Source organism: Nycticebus coucang, chromosome 13, assembly GCF_027406575.1.
Source record: "Nycticebus coucang isolate mNycCou1 chromosome 13, mNycCou1.pri, whole genome shotgun sequence".
NCBI lineage: Eukaryota > Metazoa > Chordata > Mammalia > Primates > Lorisidae > Nycticebus > Nycticebus coucang.
This window is the reverse complement of record NC_069792.1, coordinates 9336003-9345509: the sequence shown is the minus strand read 5'-3', so window position 1 is coordinate 9345509 and position 9507 is coordinate 9336003.

Here is a 9507-nt window from a genome sequence, read left to right as displayed (position 1 = left end):
ATGTTTCTTTCCTTTACTTTTTCTCTACAAGCAAGGGAAAAACATGTTTGATTTAGTTAGGATTATGTCCAGCTGTAAAGAAACGTAAAGTAACTTAAACAAGACATTCATTTTTCTCACTGAAATATAGAAGTAAAATCATCTCATGATGCAAAAATTCCTGCTGTGCTCCAGCCATCACATCCACATTCCAGATATTAGAAAGGAACGAGAACAGATGAGCCAAAGGACATAGGCTCCCTTCCTTTTGTGAAACCCTCCCAGAAGCTTCAGAACATTTATATTAAACTGGCTATAGCTAGCTGTAAAATGGTCTAAGAATTGTCACATTTTAGCCAAATGTACTTCCCAGGGTTTTTTCATTAAGAAAGAAGAGAGAATGCTTATGAGGCATTTGGAATTCTCTCCTCAGGATTATTTCAGAGTATTTAAAATGTATTGAGCATTATAATACATTAGAAACTGTGTTAAGTAGTGGGAAATTCAAATAGATGGAAAATTTGCTCCTGCCATTAAAGATATGTTACAATATGATGAACAAATTTAGTCATTAGAATTCATGGAAAGTGACAGAACAAGGATTCAAGCTAAATCATGGCAGAGTGGCTCATCCAAACAGTAGACCACCCAAAATTACATTTGTTGATTTTCTCTTTATATTATACAGAGAAATTGCTTCATAGACAAGAACAGAAAAGTCACCTTGGAGTAGATTTTTATTATTTAGGAAGACGAAGAGCCAATTTGGTTAACAGACTTGGAGACTTCTTCAAGGAAAGGAATGTATGCTGTAATCCTTATTCTCCAAGGTTTGAAGTTGTGGAGCTCTTCCGGAACCAACCAGGGTGACCCAGGTCCAATTTTAGGGTAGGGATAGGAAATGGGTACCCTGAAATAGATTCATTCTAAAGCTGGAGGGGGAGCTACTCTGAGGTTTTGTCAGAATGGAGCATCCGAGTGCTGAGAGGTCGGGTCCTGGATGGACCTGATCCCGCCTCTCCAAGTTAACTTGTGCTTGGACATCCCAAAGCACAGGTTACTTCCAGAAAGGGTAGGGTTTAGAACTACCCTTTCCCAGACATAATTCTGGGAAATTTCTTTCCCTGATAGAGTCATAGCCAAAACTTTTCAGGCAGCAGCCAAGCAGAGAACTTCACCAGAAGACCATTACTTAAACCAGTACCCAGGGATAGTTTCACCTTCTTTTGCTTGTTTCTTTCCCCCCACCTTCCTGAACAATATTTTATCATTCAGCAGTCCAAATTGTGTTCCTAAGCTACTCAGGAGGCTGAGGCAAGAGAATCACTTGAGCCCAAGCATTTGAGGTTGCTGTGAGCTGTGACACCATCGCACTCTACCCAGGGCGACAAAGTGAGAGTTTGCCTCAGACAAACAAACCTCTTGCATGAAGAGGAAATAAAAACAATCATTCAAATTAATCATTTAAGAGTATAATTTTCCCTATATTATTAAACGTAAAACAAAATTCATATCGAATATTGACGGTTGCTAACCACTTTTAGCAAAATCAATGGATTTGATTTTTATCATTTATGATTTGAATTAGAAGCAAACTTTTTATATGTTCACTTAGACCTTATAAATTTTTGTTTACACAAACGGGGAAAACAATTTGATAATCTACCACATAAATCAGAATATGTACTAAAAAGATTTAAATGAAAAGGAAAATTCATTTTATCCAAATGAACTATTTAGGAACAAAGCCACAAATTGAAAAATTAATGGCTAATGCTGAATATTTAGATGTAAGGGTATGTGGCAAAAATATAGCATAACTTAAGATCTTGCCATTATTTAAATTTAATCTTTGAATTTGATTTTCCTTTTCCAGTCTGTTTGCCCTCATCCTCTCACTCTATGTGTTAGTAACTCCTTTGCAAGGCTGAAGGTCCACGTATAGTATTTAGAATGAGAAACCCCTCCTTCATTGATAAGCGGCATGACTTAATAGCTATCTGATAAGCCCTACATGGTGGTCTCCCCTTATCTGTGGTTTGACTTTCTGTGGTTTCAGTTACCCATGATCCACTGCCCTTCCAGTACATAAAAAATTCCCAAAGTAAATAATTGCACATTTTAAACTGCACATCCTTCTGAGCAGTGTGATGAAATCTCGCGCCCTCCCACGTTGTCCATGTAGGGATGTGAATCTTGTGTTCCTACCCTGTGTCTCCACACTGTACATAGTCCCCACCTGTCAGGCACTTTGGAGCTGTCTTGCTTATCAAATTGAAATCATCTTGGCCACGAGCACATTGAGAGTGTGTACTACCTCCAAAAAACTCATGTTAGACTACATGGATGTCACTTAGGAGAGCACAGACCTTCAAATCAATCTGAAAAAATATGGTATGTTTAGTGTTCAGTACTATCTGTGGTTTCAAGTCCACTGGGGGGATCCTGAAATATATCGCTGTGAATAAGAGGGAACTATTATGTTTAGGAAAGACTGGAAGTGGTGGCTCATGACTATAGTCTCAGTTACTCAGGTGGCTGAGGGAGGAAGATTGCTTCAGCCCAGGAGCTGGAGGCTGTACTGAGCTATGATGATGCCACTGTGCTCTAGCCTGGGCACCGGGGTGAGACTCTGTCTCAAAAGAGAAACAAATAAATTAAAATTAAAATCAAAAAGTAAATAGGAAAGACTGAATATCACACCAGCCTCCCCAGATTTGGAGGCCTGTACGTGGAGAATCAGCCAAAGACTCTAATTATTAAAAATGCCCAGTAGTATATTTTGGAGCTGTGAGATAGGCTCAGCTGATGTGAGAAAACCCCAGTACAGATGTATGAAACTGTTTTTTTGAAGTACTTTAATAAGGTTAATTGATATATTGAAGTAAATAATATTGATAATTGGTGTCTACCCATGAGACTTTAAAACAATACCTACATGACTAGTGTGTGGACATGGTAAGAAAATATACCAGAAAAAATCTGACAATAGCTAAGCATAAATTAAAAGTGTGTCAACAAGCAAAATGTTTGTTAAATATTTCTAACACATCACATTCAAGAGATGGAGTCCTTGAAGAAATTCTTCTTTTTTAACTTTATACTTGTGCCGTATAATAGGACTACCAAATGGAGACATTTTATTACTGCCAAATAATCTTTAATAATATTGTGGACTAGGAAAACATTCATAACAGAAATTAAAAAGAATAGAAAACAGTCGACTCTGAGCCGGCGGTGGGAATGGGTTCAGGGCAGGGGATGGGCGGGGTTGGGGGACAATGGCTGCTGGAAGTCTTTGGGTAGGGTTGCAGCAGTGCATAGCTCCCAGGATGAGTTGTCAAGAATTAGCTATCATTATGGGTGAGGTTCTTTAATGTAACACCTGTGCCAAGTCAATAGCTGTTGTAAACTGAATACTGACAACAGAGGAATAAGGAAGCATGTTCAGACAAATTAAAAAGTACTATTTTATAGAATCGCTTAAGCCCAGGAGTTGGAGGTTGCTGTGAGCTGTGTGAGGCCACGGCACTCTACCGAGGGCAATAAAGTGAAACTCTGTCTCTACAAAAAAAAAAAAAAAAAAGTACTATTTTATAAGTCATGGTATGCTAAATATGTACGTCACATAGGAATTTAAATTGATAAACCAAAATATTTAATAAAAGACTGACAATGTGCCTTAATTCTAGAGTATGATATTAGAATTCTATGCCATGTAAAGATGTGAGATCTGTCCAGGTAGTTTTCACGTCCATAGAAGTATCAATTCTCTATTTTCTCCCAAACAAATGTTCAATTTTTAACTTCCTCCAGTGATTCATGTCCCATCTTTCTACATTGATAATCCTGTAAAGGATTTTACCAGCTCACTTTGGGAGCTCTGGCTTACTTACTGTCACTGCAGTTCTGAAAACTATATGCCTTTGCTCTAAGCCTAAGGGACAGTGGGTCTAAGCCTAAGGGACAGTGGGGGCCAGGTCATACCATTATTGCTTGTAAAAATATTGGGCAGTTTTTGTATTAGTTCAAAGAACAATGAATGTTGACTTAATGAAACCAATTGATGTTGTTGTCAATACTGCTAGGACATTCACAGGAGCTGAAGGACAATAAAGAATGAAAAAGGAGAATTTGATGTTTAGATCAAAAGTCATGAGAGCCAGAAATAAAGACATTACTGGGTCCACAGGTTTAAAACTGAGATTGACTTTATTAGTTTAAAGCCAAAATAAAAGAATGTTATCTAAGGTTACAGAAAAGGCCAGTAGACTATAGAGAGGCCACAGTCAGTCATTAAACAAACCTAACAGCATAGACACATTGCGTGAAATAGTAACCAGTTTAGAACTCATAAATGGTGCTCTCTGGGCAGCTGGGTAAAGCCATTCCTATGTGATAGCCCTGTCCTTGTGTGTCATTATTGTGCTAATTTTTATGTTGCAGCTGAGACAGAAAACAGCTATTTTCTTTACTTTGTCTTGGATCATAGCCAAATACAAGGATTTGCCATGCCTTAATCAATAACAAGTGCTGAAAGGCAAAGTGACAAGGAATCTTTAGAAATTGTGCCTTGTGGTGGTGCCCATGGCTCAGCGGGTAGGGCACCACCCACATACACCCAGGCTGGCGGGTTCGAACTCGGACCAGACCTACTAAACAACAACGACAACTGCAATAAAAAATAGCCAGGTGTTGTGGCAGGCACTTGTAGTCCCAGCTACTTGGGAGGCTGAGGCAAGAGAATCGCTTAAGCCGAAGAGTCTGAGGTTGCTGTGAGCTGTGATTCCCCAACCACTCTACTGAGGGTGACATAGTGAGACTCTGTCTCAACAAAAAGAAAGAAAAGAAAAGAAAAGAAAAGAAAAGAAAAGAAAAGAAATTGTGCCTTGCAAGCTAAGGCTTTTGGTTAACTTGCTTCATCTCAGTGCTTCTTTCATTTAGGAAAAAGAAAAACACATAGTAGACTACATAAATTGTCACTTAGGAGGGCATAGAGCCACACAATTTGAGGCCATCCCTCAAATTTCCCAAGAGGAAATTTGTATAAATTACAGCAAGTGAGGAAACAAAAAACATAAGACATGCTGCTGGATTGCTGTAGCCTGCAACTAAAGCTTTGAGAATTCATGCTTGCTGGCTGTTTTGAACCATATCTTTTAGAAAATCAAGGAAAACTTTCTGTGCTCCTAGTAAAAAAATGACGTGCAATTAAAGATTATCACTGCCAGGCTGTGCCTGTCTATACAGCTTGCCTGCGAAGACACCTTTTTTTATTTACGTTCTCTCCTAAGACAGAGCAGAGTTTCTGCATTGTACGGAGCTCTGAAACTATGTGGTAAAGCCTAAAAAGAAGATGGCTGGGAAATCAGAGAAGGAAATACCTGCTTACTTACATTAAGGTCTTAAATCAGGAAATAAATCTTGAAAAATTATTTCTCTTGAGGCCTATCTCAGCCTTCTGAATCTCATGGCCATATGAAAGAATGACTATACATACTTGTAAAAGAAGTCTGCTCAATATTTGTCCAACAATAAATTTAAAACAGAACTAAAATGTCATTTATGTAAAAATACAGCCTAAAAAACAAATACATGTATTGGGAAACTGGAAAGACTGAAAACAAACTAAGCCTACAATTCAGAAAGGCAGGCCGAGCAACCCCAAAGGAAACGGGAGTAAGAAATCAATACATGTAAAAGCCGAACTTAATGAGAAAGAAAACAAACAAAAAATGTGGACTTGATCGACATAATCAAAATCTGATCTGAAAAACTCACTAAAATAGATCAAGAGGAAAGAGAAGGTACATGTGAACACCAGAAAGAACAAAGGCTCAGACATGCTTAACCTGGAACGGAAATACTGCATACATTTCTATCAACACACTTCCACATTTCAATTAAAGAATTGCTCATAAAAATGTATTGACCTATTATGTTGAATATGCTGAGCTCAATAGGAATGATTTTAAAACAGCTCTTTTTTTTTTTTTTTCTGCATAGCCAAGGATCTCTCTCTATGGGAGATCCCATAGTTGTTCTTGTCTTAGTCCCAGTTTGATCAATTTCTTTTTATTTTGAATTATAATTGTCAAACTGTAATTGTCAAATAAAAATTAAATATATTCAAGATGTGCAACATAATGATTTAGTATACATGTACATTGTTCAATGATTACTACTATCAAATTTTCAAATTTATCTAAGATGACTCAACATCAGAGATTTTCTTTGAGGATGAACTGGGCCCTGCCCAACTCCAGAGTATTTTTTATTTGTCATGCTGGTGGCTCCAGTAAATTCTGCAAGCAGCCAGGAATAAGTACAGGAGATTGTAAAACTTCAGCCCGTACTCTACCTTGTATCTGAAAATAAGATGGTAACCCCTCCTTTCTTTTGATTTCCATTTGCTTGAAACATAGTTTTCTATCCCTTAACCCTGAGTTTTGATTTGTCCTTCAAGGCTGGGTGTGTTTTCTGGATACAGCATATGGATGGTTTGTGCTTTTTTTTTTTTTTTTCCTAATCAGCCAGTCTGTGCCTCTTCGGTGGTGAATTCAATCCAATGACATTTGTTGAGAGAATTTACAAGTGCGGTGGAGTTCTATTCATCTTATTTTGTGAAAGTCCATTGTGTCATTTTATCCTTTGGGCTGTTGTGGAAGCTAAGTTTTGACCTTTGGCTTTTAGATGTACTTTGCTGGTGGTCCATTGGGATGGTCAGTGTTGAGAGGTGGTGTAAGTATTTCCTGTAGAGCTGGTCTTAAATTTCCTCAGTGTTTGTATATCCACAAAAGGTTTGATTTCTCCTTCAGTTTTGAAACTTAGTTCAGCAGGATACAGAATTCAGGGCTGAAAATTGTTTGGTTTAAGAATGTTGAAGGTGGATGACCATGCTCTTCTGTCTTGGAAAGTTTTAGTTGAAAAGTCTGTGTCATCCTAATGGCTCTGCCACTGTCCTTACTCCTGGCTGCTTGCAGAATTTTTTTTTTTTTCATCTTGACTTTGGACAGGCTCTTTACATTTGTCTTGGAGAAGCTCTGCTTGAGTTGAGATGACCCAGGGTTCAATATCCTTCTGAAAGGAGTGTGTCAGGATTTTTATTAAAACTTGGGAAATTTTCATTTATGATAGTCTCCAGTAGGGCTTCCATTCCTTTGGGACATGTTAATAGATGTTGAAAAAACATTTAATAAAGTTAAAAGCCCATTCCTGACTTTTAAAATAATTAGTATTCCAGATATAGAAAGAAACTCATAACATAAACACATACAAATAAACTAATGGTCCATTTTTACTATGTTTATGCATACACAAATATGTACTTTATAAAATACAAAACTGGAAGATTAGAAGAAAAGACCTAAGCAAATGAAAATTTGAAACATATTGCAAAATGAGAAGACTCAGCATTGATGGTAAATCTTTGAGAACAGAGCCAGGGGATCCAGACCGGCCCTCTGAGGAGCCCACTCCATTGTGCAGACAATAGGTATTTCTTAGTTACACTCAGTAGGATTTAATAATTGTTATGGACCTTGACTGCTGGTGTTATCCACTTTCCCCCTTTTAAATCAAAGTTTCCATTGAAGTGATCTTGGTCTATTTAGCTACTGAATGTAGTATATTGGGAGGACGTGAGAGAAAGTAAGCAAGTAACTTCTGTGTAAGTTGACAGGCTGCTAGACCCACCATGAAAAGCAACACCTGGACGCAACAGAAATTACTGTGCATCACCTAGAGATGCTGACTTTTAGCAGAGTACAGTAACTGGATGAGACTCTGGATCATTTCTCTTATTGAGGCAGTGAATGTGTTCTACGTATGGGAAGAAGGATCCCATTGCAGTGGGAATCCTGACAGATACCATCTTAATCAAGCGATCCAAGTGAGCATCATCAGGGACAGGACAAATCGAAATCAGGCACCAAACGGGATGTAATGACAAGAAAGCTCATCACTTCTGTGGTATCTCTGACTGCGATTCAGGATACAAATCTGGGCGGATTGTTACAAAAATCTAACTTGAGGGACAGTCTCTAAAGCAACTGGTCTAAAACCTGCCAAAGTCCCGAAAGTCGAGGAAAGACTGAGGAACTGTTCCAGGCTGTTCCAGACCACAGGACACTAAAGAGATGTAACCACCAGATCAACCTACATTTCTTTTTTTATTTTTATTTTTATTTTTATTTATTTATTTATTTATTTTGTAGAGACAGAGTCTCACTGTACTGCCCTCGGGTAGAGTGCCGTGGCATCACACGGCTCACAGCAACCTCCAGCTCTTGGGCTTACATGATTCTCTTGCCTCAGCCTCCCGAGCAGCTGGGACTACAGGCGCCCGCCACAACGCCCGGCTATTTTTTTGTTGCAGTTTGGCCGGGGCTGGGTTTGAACCCGCCACCCTTGGCATATGGGGCCGGCGCCCTGCTCACTGAGCCACAGGCGCCGCCAACCTACATTTCTATATAAGGCACCTGGGAATGTGATATTCTCAAGGCCAGATGGGAGCAGAAAAAGTGCCAGTGGCACGTGACAAATCGTGTTGTCTCTCCCCTGGGGCTTTCATAACACTACAACTGTGGCGTGTCCTGTGTTTATTTCAAGACACTTAATAGTGTTTCTTTCTAAATGGTCCAGTCTAGGGCCTGCAATACAGAGTTGGCAGAGTTGGGAGGAATCTGAGGTGTGTATGGAGCTGGTGGATAGTGTTGGAGAATGGGATGGGAAAGCCCATTCACAGGGTGGAAGATGACCAGGGAAACACCGTGTTATTATTGTTATTGCTTGTCTACTGAATTCCTAAGCAAAGATGGCTTGGAGAAATGGAGATTATATGTAGAAATGAAGGAAAAAATGAATATATACCATGTACTGATTAACCCAGTAAACAAAGATACTTAGCTTGAAATTTAAATGTCATGCTTAATTTACTTAAGTTCTTAGAAATGTCATTCATATTCACCTGTCTGAAGGTCATGCACCTTGTTAAATTTTTTTTATTTTGTGTCTTCTGAGATGAATGAAAAAAGGGATAGTCTTAAATCCTAGTTTAAAATGTTCTTAAAATCTAAACAAAGAATCCAAAGCCTCAGGTGCATCAGTATTTATAAACAGGCATAAGTAGGTAAAAGTTGAAGTTACTATAAGACATACATACAAGTGTACCTTACACAGAGCGCGGGTTAAGTTCCACCTTACTTCAATAAAACAAATTTCACGATATTTTTGGTTTCCCAGACCATATAAAAGTTGTGCTTGCACTATAATGTAGTCCATTAAGCATACGATTTTATTATTTCTAAATAAAACCATGTACATATCTGTATTTAACAATATTTTGTTGTTGAAATGTGGTAATGATCATCTGAGCCTTCCCTGATGATGGGTGAGGCCTTGTCTCAATGTCAATGGCTGATGACCATTCAGGGTGGTTGCTGAAGGTTGGGGTGGCTGAGGCAATTGCTTAAAAAAGATAGCAATGAAGTTTGCTGCATTGATTGACTTCCTTTCATGAAAAGATTG